This window comes from Pan paniscus, chromosome 18, assembly GCF_029289425.2.
Source record: "Pan paniscus chromosome 18, NHGRI_mPanPan1-v2.0_pri, whole genome shotgun sequence".
NCBI classification, from domain to species: Eukaryota; Metazoa; Chordata; class Mammalia; order Primates; family Hominidae; genus Pan; species Pan paniscus.
Genome location: NC_073267.2, coordinates 48,038,481 through 48,063,417, shown reverse-complemented (window position 1 = coordinate 48,063,417; position 24,937 = coordinate 48,038,481).

Sequence of the window (24,937 nt, the reverse complement as noted above, 5' to 3'; positions counted from 1 at the left end):
CCATTCCACTCTATTCAATTCCATTCCGTTCGGGTTGATTCCATTCCGTTCCAATCCATACCATTCCATTCAATTCCGGTTGATACCATTCCATTCCATTTCATTCCATTCCATTCGGGTTGATTCCATTCCATTTCTTTCTATTCCATTCCATTCCATTCTATTCCATACCATTCCATTCTATTCGCGTTGATTGCATTCCATCCCATTCCATTCCATTCCATCCCATTCCATTCCATTCCATTCGGGTTGAATCCATTGCATTCCATTCCATTCCATACCATTAGGTTGTATTCCAGTCCATTCCATTCAATACCATTCCATTCCATTCCCTTCGGTTTGATTCCATTCCCTTCCATTCCATTGCATTCCATTCCATTCCATTCCATTCCATTCCATTCCACTCAGGTTGATTCCATTCCATTTCTTTCCATTCCATTCCATTCCATTCCGGTTTTTTCCATTCCATTCCATTCCATTCCATTCCATTCCATTCCATTCCATTCGGTTGCTTCCATTCCATTCCAGAACATTCCATTCCATTCCATTCCGGTTGATTCCATTGCATTCCATTCCATTCCATTCTATTCCATTCCATTCCTTTTGCTTCCATTCCATTCCATTCCAATCCATTTTATTCCATTCGGTTTGATTCCATTCCATTCCATTCCAATGCATTCCATTCCATTCCATTTCATTCCATTCGGGTTTTTTCCATTCCATTGCATTCCATTCTATTCCATTCTGGTTGATTCCGTTCCATTCCATTCCACTCCATTCCATTTCATTCGGGTTGATTCCATTCCATTCCATTCCATTCCATTCCATTTGTGTTGACTCCATTCCATTCCATTCCATTCCATTTCATTCCAATCCATTCCGTAAGATTCCATTCCGTTCCATTCCATTCCATTACATTCCATTCCATTTCATTCCAATCCATTTGGTTTGACTGCATTCCATTACATTCCTTTCCATTCGGTTTCTTCCTTTCCATTCCGGAACATTCCATTCCATTCCATTCCGTTTGATTCCATTCCATTCCATTCAATTCCATTCCATTCCATTCCATTCCATTCCATTTTATAGCATTTGGCTTGATTCCATTCGGGTTGTTTCCTTTCCAATGCATTCCATTCCATTCCATTCTATTCCATTCTGGTTGATTCCATTCCATTCCTTTCCATTCCATTCCATTCGGGTTGATTCCATTCCATCCCATTCCATTCCATTCCATCCCATTACATTCCATTCCATTCTGGTTGATTCCATTCCATTCCTTTCCATTCCATTCCATTCGGGTTGATTCCATTCCATTCAGTTGCATTCCATTCCATTTGGGTGGATTCCATTCCATGCCATTCCATTCCATTCCATTCCATTCGTGTTGAATCTATTCCATTCCATTCCTTTCCATTCTATTCCATTCCATTTGTGTTGATCCCATTCCATTCCATTCCATCGCATTCCATTCCATTCCGTTTCATTCCGTTCATGTTGATTCCTTTCCATTCCATTCCAATCGGGATATTTCCGTTCCCTTCCTTTGCATTCCATTCCATTCCATTCGTGTTGATACCATTCCATTCCACGCCATTCCATTCCATTCCATTCCATTACGGTTGATGCCATTCCATTCCATTCCATACCATTCCATTCCCATTGGGTTGATTCCATTCCATTCCACTCCATTCCATTCGGGTTAATTGTATTCCATTCCATTCCATTCGACTCCATTCCTTTCCATTCCATTCGGGTGGCTTCCATTCCAGTCAAGAACATTCCATTCCATTCCATTCCATTCCTCTCCATTCCAATCCATTCCATTCCATGTGGGTTGATTCCATTCCATTCCATTCCATTCCATTACATTCGGGTTGATTCCATTCCATTCCATTCCATTCCATTCCATTCCATTCCACTCCATTCCATTCCATTCCATTCGGGTTGATTCCATTCCATTCCTTTCCATACCATTCCATTCCACTCGGTTTGATTCCATTAAATACCATTCCATTCCATTCCATTCGGGTTGATGCCATTCCATTCCATTCCATTCCATTCCATTCAATTCTTATAGATTCCTTCCTATTCCATTCCATTCCATTCCATTCCATTCCGTTCGGGTTGATTCCATTCCGTTCCATTCCAATCCATTCCATTCCATTCCGATTGATTCCATGCCATCCCTTTCCATTCCTTTCCGTTCCATTCCATTCCATTCCGATTAATTCCATTCCATTCCATTGCATTCCATTCCATTCCACTCCATTCCTTTGTGGTTGATTCCATTCCATTCCATTCCATTTGTGTTGACTCCATTCCATTCCATTCCATTCCATTTCATTCCAATCCATTCCGTAAGATTCCATTCCGTTCCATTCCATTCCATTACATTCCATTCCATTTCATTCCAATCCATTCGGTTTGACTGCATTCCATTACATTCCTTTCCATTCGGTTTCTTCCTTTCCATTCCGGAACATTCCATTCCATTCCATTCCGTTTGATTCCATTCCATTCCATTCAATTCCATTCCATTCCATTCCATTCCATTCCATTTTATAGCATTTGGCTTGATTCCATTCGGGTTGTTTCCTTTCCAATGCATTCCATTCCATTCCATTCTATTCCATTCTGGTTGATTCCATTCCATTCCTTTCCATTCCATTCCATTCGGGTTGATTCCATTCCATCCCATTCCATTCCATTCCATCCCATTACATTCCATTCCATTCTGGTTGATTCCATTCCATTCCTTTCCATTCCATTCCATTCGGGTTGATTCCATTCCATTCAGTTGCATTCCATTCCATTTGGGTGGATTCCATTCCATGCCATTCCATTCCATTCCATTCCATTCGTGTTGAATCTATTCCATTCCATTCCTTTCAATTCTATTCCATTCCATTTGTGTTGATCCCATTTCATTCCATTCCATCGCATTCCATTCCATTCCGTTTCATTCCATTCATGTTGATTCCTTTCCATTCCATTCCAATCGGAATATTTCCGTTCCCTTCCTTTGCATTCCATTCCATTCCATTCGTGTTGATACCATTCCATTCCACGCCATTCCATTCCATTCCATTCCATTAGGGTTGATGCCATTCCATTCCATTCCATACCATTCCATTCCCATTGGGTTGATTCCATTCCATTCCACTCCATTCCATTCGGGTTAATTGCATTCCATTCCATTCCATTCGACTCCATTCCTTTCCATTCCATTCGGGTGGCTTCCATTCCAGTCAAGAACATTCCATTCCATTCCATTCCATTCCTCTCCATTCCAATCCATTCCATTCCATGTGGGTTGATTCCATTCCATTCCATTCCATTCCATTACATTCGGGTTGATTCCATTCCATTCCATTCCATTCCATTCCATTCCATTCCACTCCATTCCATTCCATTCCATTCGGGTTGATTCCATTCCATTCCTTTCCATACCATTCCATTCCACTCGGTTTGATTCCATTAAATACCATTCCATTCCATTCCATTCGGGTTGATGCCATTCCATTCCATTCCATTCCATTCCATTCAATTCTTATAGATTCCTTCCTATTCCATTCCATTCCATTCCATTCCATTCCGTTCGGGTTGATTCCATTCCGTTCCATTCCAATCCATTCCATTCCATTCCGATTGATTCCATGCCATCCCTTTCCATTCCTTTCCGTTCCATTCCATTCCATTCCGATTAATTCCATTCCATTCCATTGCATTCCATTCCATTCCACTCCATTCCTTTGTGGTTGATTCCATTCCATTCCATTCCATTCCATTCCATTCCATTCCATTCCATTTCTTTACAATCCGTTTCATTCCATTCCATTCAATTTCATTCCATTCGGGTTGATTCCATTCCATTCCATTCCATACCATTCCATTCCTTTTGATTCCATTCCATTCCATTCCATTCCATTCCACTCCATTCCATTCCATTCCGTTCGGATTGATTCCATTCCGTTCCAATCCATACCATTCCATTCAATTCCGGTTGATTCCATTCCATTCCATTTCATTCCATTCCATTCGGGTTGATTCCATTCCATTTCTTTCTATTCCATTCCATTCCATTCCATTCTATTCCATTCCATTCCATTCTATTCGCGTTGATTCCATTCGATCCCATTCCATTCCATTCCATTCCATCCCATACCATTCCATTCCATTCGGGTTGAATCCATTGCATTCCGTTCCATTCCATACCATTAGGGTGGATTCCATTCCGTTCCATTCAATTCCATTCCACTCCATTCCGTTCGTGTTGATTCCATTCCCTTCCATTCCATTGCATTCCATTAGATTCCATTCCATTCCATTCCACTCAGGTTGATTCCATTCCATTTCTTTCCATTCCATTCCATTCCATTCCGATTTTTTCCATTCCATTCCATTCCATTTCATTCCGTTGCTTCCATTCCATTCCAGAACATTCCATTCCATTCCATTACGGTTGATTCCATTGCATTCCATTCCATTCCATTCTATTACATTCCATTCCTTTTGCTTCCATTCCATTCCATTCCAATCCATTTTATTCCATTCGGTTTGATTCCATTCCATTCCATTCCAATGCATTCCATTCCATTCCATTTCATTCCATTCGGCTTTATTCCATTCCATTGGATTCCATTGAATTCCATTCTGGTTGATTCCGTTCCATTCCATTCCACTCCATTCCATTTCATTCGGGTTGATTCCATTCCATTCCATTCCATTCCATTCCATTCCATTTCATTCCAATCCATTCTGTAAGATTCCATTCCATTTCATTCCATTCCATTCCATTCCATTCCATTTCATTCCAATCCATTCGGTTTGACTGCATTCCATTACATTCCTTTCCATTCGGTTGCTTCCTTTCCATTCTGGAACATTCCAATCCATTCCGGTTGATTCCATTCCATTCCATTCCATTCCATTCCAATCCATTCCATTCCATTTTATTCCATTCGGCTTGATTCCATTCGGGTTGTTTCCTTTCCATTGCATTCCATTCCATTCCATTCTATTCCATTCTGGTTGATTCCATTCCATTCCATTCCATTCCATTCCATTCCATTCGGGTTGATTCCATTCCATTCCATTCTCTTCCATTCCATTCGATTCTATTCCATTCCATTCCATTCTATTCGCATTGATTCCATTCCATCCCATTCCATTCCATTCCATCCCATTACATTCCATTCCATTCGGGTTGATTCCATTGCATTCAGTTGCATTCCATTCCATTAGGGTGGATTCCATTCCATTCCATTCCATTCCATTCGTGTTGAATCCATTCCATTCAATTCCTTTCCATTCTATTCCATTCAATTCGTGTTGATTCCATTCCATTCCATTCCATCGCATTCCATTCCATTCCGTTTCATTCCATTCATGTTGATTCCTTTCCATTCCATTCCAATCGGGATGATTCCGTTCCCTTCCTTTCCATTCCATTCCATTCCATTCGTGTTGATACCATTCCATTCCACGCCATTCCATTCCATTCCATTCCATTAGGGTTGATGCCATTCCATTCCATTCCATACCATTCCATTCCCATTGGCTTGATTCCATTCCATTCCACTCCATTCCATTCGGGTTAATTGCATTCCATTCCATTCCATTCGACTCCATTCCTTTGCATTCCATTCGGGTGGCTTCCATTCCAGTCAAGAATATTCCATTCCATTCCATTCCATTCCATTCCATTCCTCTCCATTCAAATCCATTCCATTCCATGTGGGTTGATTCCATTCCATTCCATTCCATTCCATTCCATTCCATTCCATTCCATTCCATTCCATTCCATTCCCTTCGGGTTGATTCCATTCCATTCCATTCCATTCCATTCCATTCCATTCCATTCCACTCCACTCCATTCCATTCCATTCGGGTTGATTCCATTCCATTCCTTTGCATACCATTCCATTCCACTCGGTTTGATTCCATTAAATACCATTCCATTCCATTCCATTCGTGTTGATGCCATTCCATTCCATTCCATTCCATTCCATTCAATTCTTGTAGATTCCTTTCTATTCCATTCCATTCCATTCCATTCCATTCCGTTCCTGTTGATTCCATTCCGTTCCATTCCAATCCATTCCATTGCATTCCGATTGATTCCATGCCATTCCTTTCCATTCCATTCCGTTCCATTCCATTCCATTCCGATTAATTCCAATCCATTCCATTGCATTCCATTCCATTCCTCTCCAATCCTTTGTGGTTGATTCCATTCCATTGCATTCCATTCCATTCCATTCCATTCCTTTCCAATCCGTTTCATTCCATTCCATTCAATTTCATTCCATTCGGGTTGATTCCATTCCATTCCATTCCTTTCCATTATATTCCATTGCATTCCATTCCATCCTGGTTCATTCCATTCCATTCCATTCCATTACATTCCATTCCATTCCCTACGTGTTGAATCCATTCCATTCCCTTCCATTCCATTCCATTCCATTCCATTCGGGTTGATTCCATTCCATTCCTTTCCATTCCATTCCATTCCATTCCATTCCATTCCATTCCGATTGATACCATTCCGTTTCTTTCCATTCCATTCCATTCCATTCCATTGTGCTTTATTCCATTCCATTCCATTCCATTCCATTCCATTCCATTCCATTCTATCCCATTCCATTCCATTCCATTCGGGTTGATTCCATTCCATTCCATTCCACACAATTCTATTACTGTTGATTCCATTCCATTCCATTCGGGTTGATTCCATTCCATTCCATTCCATTGCATTCCATTCCACCCCATTTAACTCCATTCAGGTTGATTCCATTCCATTCCATTCCATTGCATTCCATTCCACCCCATTTCACTCTATTCAGGTTGATTCCATTCCATTCCATTCCATTGCATTCCATTCCATTCCATTCCATCCGGGTTGATTCCATTCCATTCCATTCCATTCCACTCAATTCCATTCCATTCCATTCCATTCAATTCTGGTTGATTCCATTCCATTCCATTAAATTCCATTCCATGCCATGCCATTCCATTCGTGTTGATTCCATTCCATTCCATTCTATGCCATTCCATTCCATTCTATTCGTGTTGATTCCATTCGATCCCATTCCATTCAATTCTATTCGGGCTGATTCCATTCCATTCCTTTCCATTTCATTCCATTCCATTTGAATTGATTCCATTCCATTCCATTCATTCCCATTCTATTCGGGGTGATTCCATTCCATTCCTTTCCATTCCATTCCATTCCATTGCATTCCATTCCAATCCATTCCATTCCATTCCATTCCATTGCATTCCATTCCATTCCATTTCATTCCATTCGGGTTGATTCTATTCCATTCCATTCCATTCCATTCCATTCGGGTTGATTCCATTCCATTCCATTCCATTCCATTTCATTCCGTTCGGTTTGGGTTGATTCCATTCCATTCCATTCCTTTCCATTCCATTCCATTCCATTCCCTTCGGCTTGATTCCATTCCATTCCCTTCCATTCCGTTCCAAACCGTTCCATTCGGGTTGATTCCATTCCATTCCATTCCATTCCATTCCATTCCATTGCATTCCCTTCCATTCCTTTCCATTCCATTGCATTCCATTCCACCCCATTTCACTCCATTCAGGTTGATTCCATTCCATTCCATTCCACTGCATTCCATTCCATTCCATTCGGGGTGATTCCATTCCATTCCATTCCACTCCATTCCATTCCATTCCATTCAATTCCATTTTGGTTGATTCCATTCCAATCAATTGTATTCCATTTCATTTGGTTTAATTCCATTGCATTCCATTCCATTCCATTCCATTCCATTCCATTCCATTCGGGTTGCTTCCATTCCATTCCAGAACATTCCATTCCATTCCATTCCACTCCAGTTCATTCCATTCCATTCCATTCCATTCCATTCCACTCCGGTTGATTCCATTCCATTCCATTCCATTTGGTTTGATTCCATTCCATTCCATTGCAATGCATTCCATTCCATTCCATTTCATTCCATGCGGGTTGATTCCATTCCATTTCATTCCATTCCATTCCACTCTAATCCATTCCATTCGGGTTGATTCCATTCCATTCCATTTGATTCCATTCCATTCGATTCCATTCCATTCGGGTTGACTCCATTCCATTTCATTTCATTCCATTCTATTCCATTCCATTGCATTCCAATTCACTCCATTCGGGTATATTCCGTTCTATTCCATTCCAATCAATTCCATTCCATACCGGTTGATTCCATTCCATTCCATTCCATTCCTTTCCATTCCGGTTGATTCCATTCCATTCCATTCCATTCTATTCCATTCCATTCCTTTTGAGTCCATTCCATTCCATTCCATTACATTACATTTTATTCCATTCGGATTGATTCCATTCCATTCCATTCCAATGCATTCCTTTGCATTCTATTTCATCCCATTCGGATTGATTCCGTTCCATTCCATTCCATTCCATTCTATCCCATTCGGGTTGATTCCATTCCATTCCATTCCATTCCATTCCAGTTCATTCCATTCGGTTTGGGTTGATTACATTCCATTCCATTCCTTTCCATTCCATTCCATTCCATTCCCTTCGGGTTGATTCCATTCCATTCCATTCCATTCCATTAGGACTGATGTCATTCCAATCCTTTCCATACCATTCCATTTCATTTGGGTTGATTCCATTCCATTCCATTCCTTTCCATCCGGGTTAATTGCTTCCATTCCAGTCAAGAACATTCCATTCCATTCCATTCCATTCAATTCCATTACATTCGGTTTGATTCCATTCCATTCCATTCCATTGCATTGCATTCCATTCCTCTCTATTCCATTCTGGTTGATTCCATTCCATTCCATTCCATTCCATTCCATTCCATTCCATTCCATTCCATTCCATTCCATTCCATTCGGGTTGATTCCATTCCATTCCATTCCATTCTATTCCATTCCATTCCACTCTATTCGCGTTGATTCCATTCCATTCCATTAAATCCCATTCCATTCCATTCCATTCGGGTTGATTCGATTCAATTCCCTTCCATTCCATTGCATTCCATTTCATTCCATTCGGGTAGATTCCATTCTATTCCATTCCAATCCATTGCATTCCATCCCGGTTGATTCCAATCCATTCCATTCCATTCCATTTGGTTTGATTCCATTCCATTCCATTCCATTCCATTCCGTTTGGGTTGATTCAATTCCGTTCCATTCCATTCCATTCCATTCGGTTGCTTCCATTCCATTCCAGAACATTCCATTCCATTCCATTCCATTATGGTTGTTTCCATTGCATTCCATTCCATTCCATTCCATTCCATTCCATTCCATTCGGGTTGATTCCATTCCATTCCATTCCATTCCATTCCATTCCATTCCATTCCATTCGGGATGATTCCATTCCATTGCATTCCATTCCATTCCATTCCATTCCATTCGTGTTGCTACCATTCCATTCCACGCCATTCCATTCCATTCTGTTCCATTAGGATTTATGACATTCCATTCCATTCCATACCATTCCATTCCATTCGGGTTGATTCCATTCCATTCCATTCCAATCCATTCCATTCGATTCCTATTGATTCCATTCCATTCCATTCCATTCCATTCCATTCCATTCCGATTGATTCCATTCCATTCCATTGTTGTTGATTCCATTCCATTGCATTGCTTTCCATTCAATTTCATTCCATTCGGTTTGATTCCATTCCATTCCATTCCTTTCCATTCCATTCCATTCCATTCGGCTACATTCCCTTCCATTCCATTCCATTCCATTCCATTCCATTCCATTCCATTCAATTCGGGTTGAATCCATTCCATTCCATTCCATTCCATTCCATTCAATTCTATTACATTCCATTCGGGTTGATTCCATTCCATTCCATTCCATTCCATTGCATTCCATTCCGTTCCATTCCATTCCATTCGGATTGATTCCATTCCATTTCATTCCATTCCATTCCATTCCATTTGGGTTGATTCCATTCCATTCCATTCCATTCCATTCCATTCCATTCCATTCCATTCCATTTGGGTGGATTCCATTCCATTCCATTCCATTCCATTCCATTCCATTCCATTCCATTCCATTGCATTCGGGTTGATGCCATTCCATTCCATTCCATTCCATTCCATTCCATTCCATTCCATTCCATTCCATTCGTGTTGATTCCACTCCATTCCATTCCATTGCATTCCATTCCATTCCGTTTCATTCTATTCATGTTGATTCCATTCCATTACATTCCATTCCGTTCCCTTCCATTCGTGTTGATTCCATTCCATGGCATTCAATTCTATTCCATTCCAATGCATTCCTTTCCATTCCATTTCAATCCATTCGGGATGATTCCATTCGATTCCATTCCATTCCGTTCCATTCCCTTCGGGTTTACTCCCTTCCATTCCATTCCATTCCATTCCATTCCATTCCATTCCATTCCATTCCATTCCATTCCATTCGGGTTGTTTCCATTCCATTTCATTCGATTCCATCCCATTCCATTCCATTCCATTCCATTCCATTCGGGATGATTCCATTCCATTCCATTCCATTCCATTCGTGTTGATACCATTCCATTCCAAGCCATTCCATTCCATTCCATTCCATCAGGATTGATGACATTCCATTCCTTTCCATACCATTCCACTCCATTTGGGTTGTTTCCATTCCATTCCATTCCATCCGGGTTAATTCCATTCCATTACATTACATTCGATTCCATTCCATTCCATTCCATTCCATTCCATTCCATTCGTGTTGTTTCCATTCCAGTCAAGAACATTCCATTCCATTCCATTCCATTCCATTCCATTCCATTCCCTTCTATTCAGGTTGATTCCTTTCCATTCCATTCCATTCCGTTCCATTCGGATTGATTCCATTCAATGCCATTCCATTGCATTCCATTCCATTCCATTTCATTCCATTCGGGTTGATTCCATTCCATTCCATTCCATTCCATTCCATTCTGGTTGATTCCATTCTATTCCATTCCCTTCCATTACATTTCATTCCATTCGAGTTGCTTCCATTCCATTCCAGAACATTCCATTCCATTCCATTCCATTCCCTTCTATTCAGGTTGATTCCTTTCCATTCCATTCCATTCCGTTCCATTCGGATTGATTCCATTCAATGCCATTCCATTGCATTCCATTCCATTCCATTGCATTCCATTCCATTCCATTTCATTCCATTCGGGTTGATTCCATTCCATTCCATTCCATTCCATTCCATTCCATTCCATTCTGGTTGATTCCATTCTATTCCATTCCCTTCCATTACGTTTCATTCCATTCGGGTTTCTTCCATTCCATTCCAGAACATTCCATTCCATTCCGTTCCATTCCGGTAGATTCCATTCCATTCCATTCCATTACATTCTTTTAGATTCCATTCCATGACATTACTTTACATTACACTACATTACATTACATTCGGTTTGATTCCATTCCATTCCATTCCATTGCATTCCATTCCGTTCCATTCCATTCCATTACATTCCATTCCATTCCATTCTGGTTGATTCCATTCCATTCCATTCTACTCCATTCCATTCCATTCCATTCCATTCCATTCGGGTAGTTTCCATTCCATTCCATTCTCTTCCATTCCATTCCATTCTATTCGCATTGATTCCATTCCATTCCATTCAATTCCATTCCATTTCATTCCAATCCATTGGGTTTGATTGCATTCCATTACATTCCATTCAGTTGCTTCCATTCCATTCCAGAAAATTCCATTCCATTCCATTCCATTCCATTCCATTCCGGTTGATTCCATTCCATTCCAATCCATTCCATTCCATTCTATTCCATTCCATTCCTTTTGATTCCATTCCATTACATTGCATTCCATTTTATTCCATTCGGATTGGTTCCATTTCATTGCATTCCAATGCATTCCTTTCCATTCCATTTCATTTCTTTCGGGTTGATTCCATTCCTTTCCATTCCATTCCACTCCATTCCATTCTGGTTTATTCCATTCCATTCCATTCCATTCGGATTGATTCCAATCCATTCCATTCTATTCCATCCCATTCCATTCCATTCCATTTGGGTTGATTCCATTCCATTCCATTCCATTCCATTTCATTCCATTGCATTCGGGTTGATTCCATTCCATTCCATTCCATTCCATTCCATTCGTGTTGATTCCATTCCATTCCATTTCATTCCATTGCATTCGGGTTGATTCCATTCCATTCCATTCCATTCCATTCCATTCGTGTTGATTCCATTCCATTCCATTCCATTGCATTCCATTCCATTCCGTTGCATTCCATTCATGTTGATTCCATTCCATTCCATTAAATTCCATTCCCTTCCATTAGTGTTGTTTCCATTCCATGGCTTTCCATTCCATTCCATTCCAATGCATTCCTTTCCATTCCATTTCATTCCATTCGGGATGATTCCATTCCATTCCATTCAACTCCATTCCATTCCATTCCATTCCATTCCATTCTGTTCCATTCCCTTCGTGTTTATTCCCTTTCATTCCATTCTATTCCATTCCATTCCATTCCATTCCATTCCATTCCTTTCCAATCCGTTTCATTGCATTCCATTCAATTTCATTTCATTCGGGTTGATTCCATTCCATTCCATTCCTTTCCATTATATTCCATTGCATTCCATTCCATCCTGGTTCATTCCATTCCATTCCACTCCATTCCATTACATTCCATTCCATTCCCTACGTGTTGAATCCATTCCATTCCCTTCCATTCCATTCAATTCCATTCCATTCAATTCCATTCCATTCCATTCCATTCGGGTTGATTCCATTCCATTCCTTTCCATTCCATTCCATTCCATTCCATTCCATTCCATTCCGATTGATACCATTCCATTTCTTTCCATTCCATTCCATGCCATTCCATTGTGCTTTATTCCATTCCATTCCATTCCATTCCATTCCATTAGATTCCATTCCATTCCATTCCATTCCATTCCATTCCATTCCATTCTATCCCATTCCTTTCCATTCCATTCGTGTTGATTCCATTCCATTCCATTCCATTCCATTCGGGTTGATTCCATTCCATTCCATTCCATTGCATTCCATACCACCCCATTTCACTCCATTCAGATTGATTCCATTCCATTCCATTGCATTCCATTCCACCCCATTTCACTCTATTCAGGTTGATTCCATTCCATTCCATTCCATTGCATTCCATTCCATTCCATTCCATTCGGGTTGATTCCATTCCATTCCATTCCATTCAATTCCATTCCATTCCATTCCATTCCATTCTGGTTGATTCCATTCCATTCCATTAAATTCCATTCCATGCCATGCCATTCCATTCGTGTTGATTCCATTCCATTCCATTCTATGCCATTCCATTCCATTCCATTCGATTTGATTCCATTCCATTCGATTCCATTCCATTCCATTCCATTCGTTTTGATTCCATTCCGTTCGATTCCATTCCATTCCATTCCACTCGGTTTGATTCCATTCCATTCCATTGCAAAGCATTCCATTCCATTCCATTTCATTCCATGTGGGTTGATTCCATTCCATTTCATTCCATTCCATTCCACTCTAATCCATTCCATTCGGGTTGATTCCATTCCATTCCATTTGATTCCATTCCATTCGATTCCATTCCATTCGGGTTGACTCCATTCCATTTCATTTCATTCCATTCTATTCCATTCCATTGCATTCCAATTCACTCCATTCGGGTATATTTCGTTCTATTCCATTCCAATCAATTCCATTCCATACCGGTTGATTCCATTCCATTCCATTCCATTCCATTCCATTCCATTCCATTCCGGTTGATTCCATTCCATTCCATTCCATTCTATTCCATTCCATTCCTTTTGAGTCCATTCCGTTCCATTCCATTACATTACATTTTATTCCATTCGGATTGATTCCACTCCATTCCATTCCAATGCATTCCTTTGCATTCTATTTCATCCCATTCGGATTGATTCCGTTCCATTCCATTCCATTCCATTCTATTCCATTCGGGTTGATTCCATTCCATTCCATTCCATTCCATTCCATTTCATTCCATTCGGTTTGTGTTGATTCCATTCCATTCCATTCCTTTCCATTCCATTCCATTCCATTCCCTTCGGGTTGATTCCATTCCATTCCATTCCATTCCATTAGGAGTGATGTCACTCCAATCCTTTCCATACCATTCCATTTCATTTGGGTTGATTCCATTCCATTCCATTCCTTTCCATCCGGGTTAATTGCTTCCATTCCAGTCAAGAACATTCCATTCCATTTCATTCCATTCCATTACATTCGGTTTGATTCCATTCCATTCCATTATATTGCATTGCATTCCATTCCTCTCCATTCCATTCTGGTTGATTCCATTCCATTCCATTCCATTCGGGTTGATTCCATTCCATTCCATTCCATTCTATTCCATTCCATTCCACTCTATTCGCGTTGATTCCATTCCATTCCATTAAATCCCATTCCATTCCATTCCATTCGGGTTGATTCGATTCAATTCCATTCAATTCCATTGCATTCCATTTCATTCCATTCAGGTAGATTCCATTCTATTCCATTCCAATTCATTGCATTCCATCCCGGTTGATTCCAATCCATTCCATTCCATTCCATTTGGTTTGATTCCATTCCATTCCATTCCATTTGGGTTGATTCCATTCCGTTCCATTCCATTCCATTCCATTCGGTTGCTTCCATTCCACTCCAGAACATTCCATTCCAGAACATTCCATTCCATTCCATTCCATTATGGTTGTTTCCATTGCATTCCATTCCATTCCATTCCATTCCATTCGTGTTGATTCCATTCCATTCCATTCCATTGCATTCCATTCCATTCCGTTTCCTTCCATTCATGTTGATTCCATTCCATTACATTCCATTCCGTTCCCTTCCATTCGTGTTGATTCCATTCCATGGCATTCAATTCTATTCCATTCCAATGCATTCCTTTCCATTCCGTTTCATTCCATTCGGGATGATTCCATTCGATTCCATTCCATTCCATTCCATTCCATTCCATTCCGTTCCATTCCCTTCGGGTTTATACCCTTCCATTCCATTCCATTCCATTCCATTCCATTCCATTCTGGTTGATTCCATTCCATTCCATTCCATTCCATTCGGGTTGATTCCATTGCATTCCATTCTATTCCATTCAATTCCATTCTATTCCATTCCATTCCATTCTATTCGCGTTGATTCCATTCCATCCCATTCCATTTCATTCCATTCCATTCCAATCCATTCGGGTTGCTTCCATTCCAGTCAAGAACATTCCAATCCATTCCATTCCATTCCATTCCATTCCACTCCATTCAGATCCATTCCATTCCATGTGGGTTGATTCCATTCCTTTCCATTCCATTCCATTCCATTCGGGTTGATTCCATTCCATTCCATTCCATTGCATACCATTCCATTCCGTTAGTGTTGATTCCATTCCATTCCATTCCATTCTATTCCATTCCATTCCTTTTGAGTCCATTCCATTCCATTCCATTACATTACATTTTATTCCATTCGGATTGATTCCACTCCATTCCATTCCAATGCATTCCTTTGCATTCTATTTCATCCCATTCGGATTGATTCCGTTCCATTCCATTCCATTCCATTCTATTCCATTCGGGTTGATTCCATTCCATTCCATTCCATTCCATTCCATTTCATTCCATTCGGTTTGTGTTGATTCCATTCCATTCCATTCCTTTCCATTCCATTCCATTCCATTCCCTTCGGGTTGATTCCATTCCATTCCATTCCATTCCATTAGGACTGATGTCACTCCAATCCTTTCCATACCATTCCATTTCATTTGGGTTGATTCCATTCCATTCCATTCCTTTCCATCCGGGTTAATTGCTTCCATTCCAGTCAAGAACATTCCATTCCATTCCATTCCATTACATTACATTCGGTTTGATTCCATTCCATTCCATTCCATTGCATTGCATTCCATTCCTCTCCATTCCATTCTGGTTGATTCCATTCCATTCCATTCCATTCCATTCCATTCGGGTTGATTCCATTCCATTCCATTCCATTCTATTCCATTCCATTCCACTCTATTCGCGTTGATTCCATTCCATTCTATTAAATCCCATTCCATTCCATTCCATTCGGGTTGATTCGATTCAATTCCATTCAATTCCATTGCATTCCATTTCATTCCATTCAGGTAGATTCCATTCTATTCCATTCCAATCCATTGCATTCCATCCCGGTTGATTCCAATCCATTCCATTCCATTCCATTTGGTTTGATTCCATTCCATTCCATTCCATTTGGGTTGATTCCATTCCGTTCCATTCCATTCCATTCCATTCGGTTGCTTCCATTCCACTCCAGAACATTCCATTCCATAACATTCCATTCCATTCCATTATGGTTGTTTCCATTGCATTCTATTCCATTCCATTCCATTCCATTCCATTCGGGTTGATTCCATTCCATTCAATTCCATTCCATTCCATTCCATTCCATTCCATTCCATTCGGGATGATTCCATTCCATTCCATTCCATTCCATTCCATTATTGTAGATTCCGTTCTATTCCATTCCATTCCATTCCATTCCATTCCGTTCGGGTTGATTCCATTCCGTTCAATTCGAATCCATTCCATTCCATTCCGATTGATTCCATGCCATTCCTTTCCATTCCACTCCGTTCCATTCCATTACATTCCGATTGATTCCATTCCATTCCATTGCATTCCATTCCATTCAACTCCATTCCACTGTGGTTGTTTCCATGCCATTCCATTCCATTCCATTCCATTCCAATCCATTCCATTCCATTCCTTTCCATTCCATTTCATTCCATTCCATTCAATTTCATTCCATTCGGGTTGATTCCTTTCCATTCCATTCCTTTCCATTATATTCCATTCCATTCCATTCCAGTCGGGTTCATTCCATTCCATTCCATTCCATTCGATTCTATCCCATTCCATTCCCTTCGGGTTGAATCAATTCCATTCCTTTCCATTCCGTTCCATTCCATTCCATTCCATTCCATTCCATTCCATTCCGGTTGATTCCATTCCATTTCTTTCCATTCCATTCCATTCCATTCCATTCCATTCTGGTTTATTCCATTCCATTTCATTCCATTCCATTCCATTCCATTCCATTCCATCCCATTCCATTCCATTCCATTCGGGTTGATTCCATTCCATTCCATTCCATACCATTCCAATGCTGTTGATTCCATTCCATTCCATTCCACTCTATTCAATTCCATTCCGTTCGGGTTGATTCCATTCCGTTCCAATCCATACCATTCCATTCAATTCCGGTTGATACCATTCCATTCCATTTCATTCCATTCCATTCGGGTTGATTCCATTCCATTTCTTTCTATTCCATTCCATTCCATTCTATTCTATTCCATTCCATTCCATTCGGGTTGAATCCATTGCATTCCATTCCATTCCATACCATTTGGGTGGATTCCATTCCTTTCCATTCAATTCCATTCCATTCCGTTCCGTTCGGGTTGATTCCATTCCCTTCCATTCCATTGCATTCCATTCCATTCCATTCCATTCCATTCCACTCAGGTTGATTCCATTCCATTTCTTTCCATTCCATTCCATTCCATTCCGGTTTTTTCCATTCCATTCCATTCCATTCCATTCCATTCCATTCTATTCCATTCCATTCCTTTTGATTCCAATCCATTCCATTCAATTCCATTTTATTCCATTCGGCTTGATTCCATTCAGGTTGTTTCCATTCCATTGCATTCCATTCCATTCCATGCTATTCCATTGTGGTTGATTCCATTCCATTCCATTCCATTCCATTCGGGTTGATTCCATTCAATTCCATTCTATTCCATTCCATTCCATTCTCTTCCATTCCATTCCATTCTATTCCATTCCATTCCATTCTATTCGCATTGATTCCATTCCATCCCAATCCATTCCATTCCATCCCATTCCATTCCATTCCACTCGGGTTGATTCCATTGCATTCAGTTGCATTCCATTCCATTTGGGTGGATTCCATTCCCTTCCATTCCATTCCCTTCCATTCCATTCCATTCCATTCGGGTTAATTGCATTCCATTCCATTCCATTCAACTCCATTCCGTTCCATTCCATTCGGGTGGCTTCCATTCCAGTCAAGAACATTCCATTCCATTCCATTCCTCTCCATTCCAATCCATTCCATTCCATGTGGGTTGATTCCATTCCATTCCATTCCATTCCATTCCATTCCATTCCATTCCATTCGGGTTGATTCCATTCCATTCCATTCCATTCCATTCCATTCCACTCAATTCCATTCCATTCCATTTGGGTTGATTCCATTCCATTCCGTTCCATACCATTCCATTCCACTCGGGTTGATTCCGTTCCATTCCATACCATTCCATTCCATTCCATTCCATTCCATTCCATTCGGGTTGATTCCATTCCATTCCATTCCATTCCATTCCATTCCATTCCATTCCATTCTTGTAGATTCCGTTCTATTCCATTCCATTCCATTCCATTCCATTCCGTTCAGGTTGATTCCATTCCGTTCAATTCGAATCCATTCCATTCCATTCCGATTGATTCCATGCCATTCCTTTCCATTCCACTCCGTTCCATTCCATTACATTCCGATTGATTCCATTCCATTCCATTGCATTCCATTCCATTCAACTCCATTCCATTGTGGTTGTTTCCATGCCATTCCATTCCATTCCATTCCATTCCAATCCATTCCATTCCATTCCTTTCCATTCCATTTCATTCCATTCCATTCAATTTCATTCCATTCGGGTTGATTCCTTTCCATTCCATTCCTTTCCATTATATTCCATTCCATTCCATTCCAGTCGGGTTCATTCCATTCCATTCCATTCCATTCGATTCTATTCCATTCCATTCCCTTCGGGTTGAATCAATTCCATTCCCTTCCATTCCGTTCCATTCCATTCCATTCCATTCCATTCCATTCCATTCCGGTTGATTCCATTCCATTTCTTTCCATTCCATTCCATTCCATTCCATTCTGGTTTATTCCATTCCATTTCATTCCATTCCATTCCATTCCATTCCATTCCATCCCATTCCATTCCATTCCATTCGGGTTGATTCCATTCCATTCCATTCCATACCATTCCAATGCTGTTGATTCCATTCCATTCCATTCCACTCTATTCAATTCCATTCCGTTCGGGTTGATTCCATTCCGTTCCAATCCATACCATTCCATTCAATTCCGGTTGATACCATTCCATTCCATTTCATTCCATTCCATTCGGGTTGATTCCATTCCATTTCTTTCTATTCCATTCCATTCCATTCTATTCCATACCATTCCATTCTATTCGCGTTGATTGCATTCCATCCCATTCCATTCCATTCCATCCCATTCCATTCCATTCCATTCGGGTTGAATCCATTGCATTCCATTCCATTCCATACCATTAGGTTGTATTCCAGTCCATTCCATTCAATACCATTCCATTCCATTCCCTTCGGTTTGATTCCATTCCCTTCCATTCCATTGCATTCCATTCCATTCCATTCCATTCCATTCCATTCCATTCCACTCAGGTTGATTCCATTCCATTTCTTTCCATTCCATTCCATTCCATTCCGGTTTTTTCCATTCCATTCCATTCCATTCCATTCCATTCCATTCCATTCCATTCCATTCGGTTGCTTCCATTCCATTCCAGAACATTCCATTCCATTCCATTCCGGTTGATTCCATTGCATTCCATTCCATTCCATTCTATTCCATTCCATTCCTTTTGCTTCCATTCCATTCCATTCCAATCCATTTTATTCCATTCGGTTTGATTCCATTCCATTCCATTCCAATGCATTCCATTCCATTCCATTTCATTCCATTCGGGTTTTTTCCATTCCATTGCATTCCATTCTATTCCATTCTGGTTGATTCCGTTCCATTCCATTCCACTCCATTCCATTTCATTCGGGTTGATTCCATTCCATTCCATTCCATTCCATTCCATTTGTGTTGACTCCATTCCATTCCATTCCATTCCATTTCATTCCAATCCATTCCGTAAGATTCCATTCCGTTCCATTCCATTCCATTACATTCCATTCCATTTCATTCCAATCCATTTGGTTTGACTGCATTCCATTACATTCCTTTCCATTCGGTTTCTTCCTTTCCATTCCGGAACATTCCATTCCATTCCATTCCGTTTGATTCCATTCCATTCCATTCAATTCCATTCCATTCCATTCCATTCCATTCCATTTTATAGCATTTGGCTTGATTCCATTCGGGTTGTTTCCTTTCCAATGCATTCCATTCCATTCCATTCTATTCCATTCTGGTTGATTCCATTCCATTCCTTTCCATTCCATTCCATTCGGGTTGATTCCATTCCATCCCATTCCATTCCATTCCATCCCATTACATTCCATTCCATTCTGGTTGATTCCATTCCATTCCTTTCCATTCCATTCCATTCGGGTTGATTCCATTCCATTCAGTTGCATTCCATTCCATTTGGGTGGATTCCATTCCATGCCATTCCATTCCATTCCATTCCATTCGTGTTGAATCTATTCCATTGCATTCCTTTCCATTCTATTCCATTCCATTTGTGTTGATCCCATTCCATTCCATTCCATCGCATTCCATTCCATTCCGTTTCATTCCATTCATGTTGATTCCTTTCCATTCCATTCCAATCGGGATATTTCCGTTCCCTTCCTTTGCATTCCATTCCATTCCATTCGTGTTGATACCATTCCATTCCACGCCATTCCATTCCATTCCATTCAATTACGGTTGATGCCATTCCATTCCATTCCATACCATTCCATTCCCATTGGGTTGATTCCATTCCATTCCACTCCATTCCATTCGGGTTAATTGTATTCCATTCCATTCCATTCGACTCCATTCCTTTCCATTCCATTCGGGTGGCTTCCATTCCAGTCAAGAACATTCCATTCCATTCCATTCCATTCCTCTCCATTCCAATCCATTCCATTCCATGTGGGTTGATTCCATTCCATTCCATTCCATTCCATTCCATTCCATTCCACTCCATTCCATTCCATTCCATTCGGGTTGATTCCATTCCATTCCTTTCCATACCATTCCATTCCACTCGGTTTGATTCCATTAAATACCATTCCATTCCATTCCATTCGGGTTGATGCCATTCCATTCCATTCCATTCCATTCAATTCTTATAGATTCCTTCCTATTCCATTCCATTCCATTCCATTCCATTCCGTTCGGGTTGATTCCATTCCGTTCCATTCCAATCCATTCCATTCCATTCCGATTGATTCCATGCCATCCCTTTCCATTCCTTTCCGTTCCATTCCATTCCATTCCGATTAATTCCATTCCATTCCATTGCATTCCATTCCATTCCACTCCATTCCTTTGTGGTTGATTCCATTCCATTCCATTCCATTTGTGTTGACTCCATTCCATTCCATTCCATTCCATTTCATTCCAATCCATTCCGTAAGATTCCATTCCGTTCCATTCCATTCCATTACATTCCATTCCATTTCATTCCAATCCATTCGGTTTGACTGCATTCCATTACATTCCTTTCCATTCGGTTTCTTCCTTTCCATTAGGGAACATTCCATTCCATTCCATTCCGTTTGATTCCATTCCATTCCATTCAATTCCATTCCATTCCATTCCATTCCATTCCATTTTATAGCATTTGGCTTGATTCCATTCGGGTTGTTTCCTTTCCAATGCATTCCATTCCATTCCATTCTATTCCATTCTGGTTGATTCCATTCCATTCCTTTCCATTCCATTCCATTCGGGTTGATTCCATTCCATCCCATTCCATTCCATTCCATCCCATTACATTCCATTCCATTCTGGTTGATTCCATTCCATTCCTTTCCATTCCATTCCATTCGGGTTGATTCCATTCCATTCAGTTGCATTCCATTCCATTTGGGTGGATTCCATTCCATGCCATTCCATTCCATTCCATTCCATTCGTGTTGAATCTATTCCATTCCATTCCTTTCCATTCTATTCCATTCCATTTGTGTTGATCCCATTCCATTCCATTCCATCGCATTCCATTCCATTCCGTTTCATTCCATTCATGTTGATTCCTTTCCATTCCATTCCAATCGGGATATTTCCGTTCCCTACCTTTGCATTCCATTCCATTCCATTCGTGTTGATACCATTCCATTCCACGCCATTCCATTCCATTCCATTCCATTAGGGTTGATGCCATTCCATTCCATTCCATACCATTCCATTCCCATTGGGTTGATTCCATTCCATTCCACTCCATTCCATTCGGGTTAATTGCATTCCATTCCATTCCATTCGACTCCATTCCTTTCCATTCCATTCGGGTGGCTTCCATTCCAGTCAAGAACATTCCATTCCATTCCATTCCATTCCTCTCCATTCCAATCCATTCCATTCCATGTGGGTTGATTCCATTCCATTCCATTCCATTCCATTCCATTCCATTCCACTCCATTCCATTCCATTCCATTCGGGTTGATTCCATTCCATTCCTTTCCATACCATTCCATTCCACTCGGTTTGATTCCATTAAATACCATTCCATTCCATTCCATTCGGGTTGATGCCATTCCATTCCATTCCATTCCATTCCATTCAATTCTTATAGATTCCTTCCTATTCCATTCCATTCCATTCCATTCCATTCCGTTCGGGTTGATTCCATTCCGTTCCATTCCAATCCATTCCATTCCATTCCGATTGATTCCATGCCATCCCTTTCCATTCCTTTCCGTTCCATTCCATTCCATTCCGATTAATTCCATTCCATTCCATTGCATTCCATTCCATTCCACTCCATTCCTTTGTGGTTGATTCCATTCCATTCCATTCCATTCCATTCCATTCCATTCCATTCCATTCCATTCCTTTACAATCCGTTTCATTCCATTCCATTCAATTTCATTCCATTCGGGTTGATTCCATTCCATTCCATTCCATACCATTCCATTCCTTTTGATTCCATTCCATTCCATTCCATTCCATTCCACTCCATTCCATTCCATTCCGTTCGGATTGATTCCATTCCGTTCCAATCCATACCATTCCATTCAATTCCGGTTGATTCCATTCCATTCCATTTCATTCCATTCCATTCGGGTTGATTCCATTCCATTTCTTTCTATTCCATTCCATTCCATTCCATTCTATTCCATTCCATTCCATTCTATTCGCGTTGATTCCATTCCATCCCATTCCATTCCATTCCATTCCATCCCATACCATTCCATTCCATTCGGGTTGAATCCATTGCATTCCATTCCATTCCATACCATTAGGGTGGATTCCATTCCGTTCCATTCAATTCCATTCCACTCCATTCCGTTCGTGTTGATTCCATTCCCTTCCATTCCATTGCATTCCATTAGATTCCATTCCATTCCATTCCACTCAGGTTGATTCCATTCCATTTCTTTCCATTCCATTCCATTCCATTCCGATTTTTTCCATTCCATTCCATTCCATTCCATTCCGTTGCTTCCATTCCATTCCAGAACATTCCATTCCATTCCATTCCGGTTGATTCCATTGCATTCCATTCCATTCCATTCTATTCCATTCCATTCCTTTTGCTTCCATTCCATTCCATTCCAATCCATTTTATTCCATTCGGTTTGATTCCATTCCATTCCATTCCAATGCATTCCATTCCATTCCATTTCATTCCATTCGGGTTTTTTCCATTCCATTGCATTCCATTCTATTCCATTCTGGTTGATTCCGTTCCATTCCATTCCACTCCATTCCATTTCATTCGGGTTGATTCCATTCCATTCCATTCCATTCCATTCCATTTGTGTTGACTCCATTCCATTCCATTCCATTCCATTTCATTCCAATCCATTCCGTAAGATTCCATTCCGTTCCATTCCATTCCATTACATTCCATTCCATTTCATTCCAATCCATTTGGTTTGACTGCATTCCATTACATTCCTTTCCATTCGGTTTCTTCCTTTCCATTCCGGAACATTCCATTCCATTCCATTCCGTTTGATTCCATTCCATTCCATTCAATTCCATTCCATTCCATTCCATTCCATTCCATTTTATAGCATTTGGCTTGATTCCATTCGGGTTGTTTCCTTTCCAATGCATTCCATTCCATTCCATTCTATTCCATTCTGGTTGATTCCATTCCATTCCTTTCCATTCCATTCCATTCGGGTTGATTCCATTCCATCCCATTCCATTCCATTCCATCCCATTACATTCCATTCCATTCTGGTTGATTCCATTCCATTCCTTTCCATTCCATTCCATTCGGGTTGATTCCATTCCATTCAGTTGCATTCCATTCCATTTGGGTGGATTCCATTCCATGCCATTCCATTCCATTCCATTCCATTCGTGTTGAATCTATTCCATTGCATTCCTTTCCATTCTATTCCATTCCATTTGTGTTGATCCCATTCCATTCCATTCCATCGCATTCCATTCCATTCCGTTTCATTCCGTTCATGTTGATTCCTTTCCATTCCATTCCAATCGGGATATTTCCGTTCCCTTCCTTTGCATTCCATTCCATTCCATTCGTGTTGATACCATTCCATTCCACGCCATTCCATTCCATTCCATTCCATTACGGTTGATGCCATTCCATTCCATTCCATACCATTCCATTCCCATTGGGTTGATTCCATTCCATTCCACTCCATTCCATTCGGGTTAATTGTATTCCATTCCATTCCATTCGACTCCATTCCTTTCCATTCCATTCGGGTGGCTTCCATTCCAGTCAAGAACATTCCATTCCATTCCATTCCATTCCTCTCCATTCCAATCCATTCCATTCCATGTGGGTTGATTCCATTCCATTCCATTCCATTCCATTACATTCGGGTTGATTCCATTCCATTCCATTCCATTCCATTCCATTCCATTCCACTCCATTCCATTCCATTCCATTCGGGTTGATTCCAT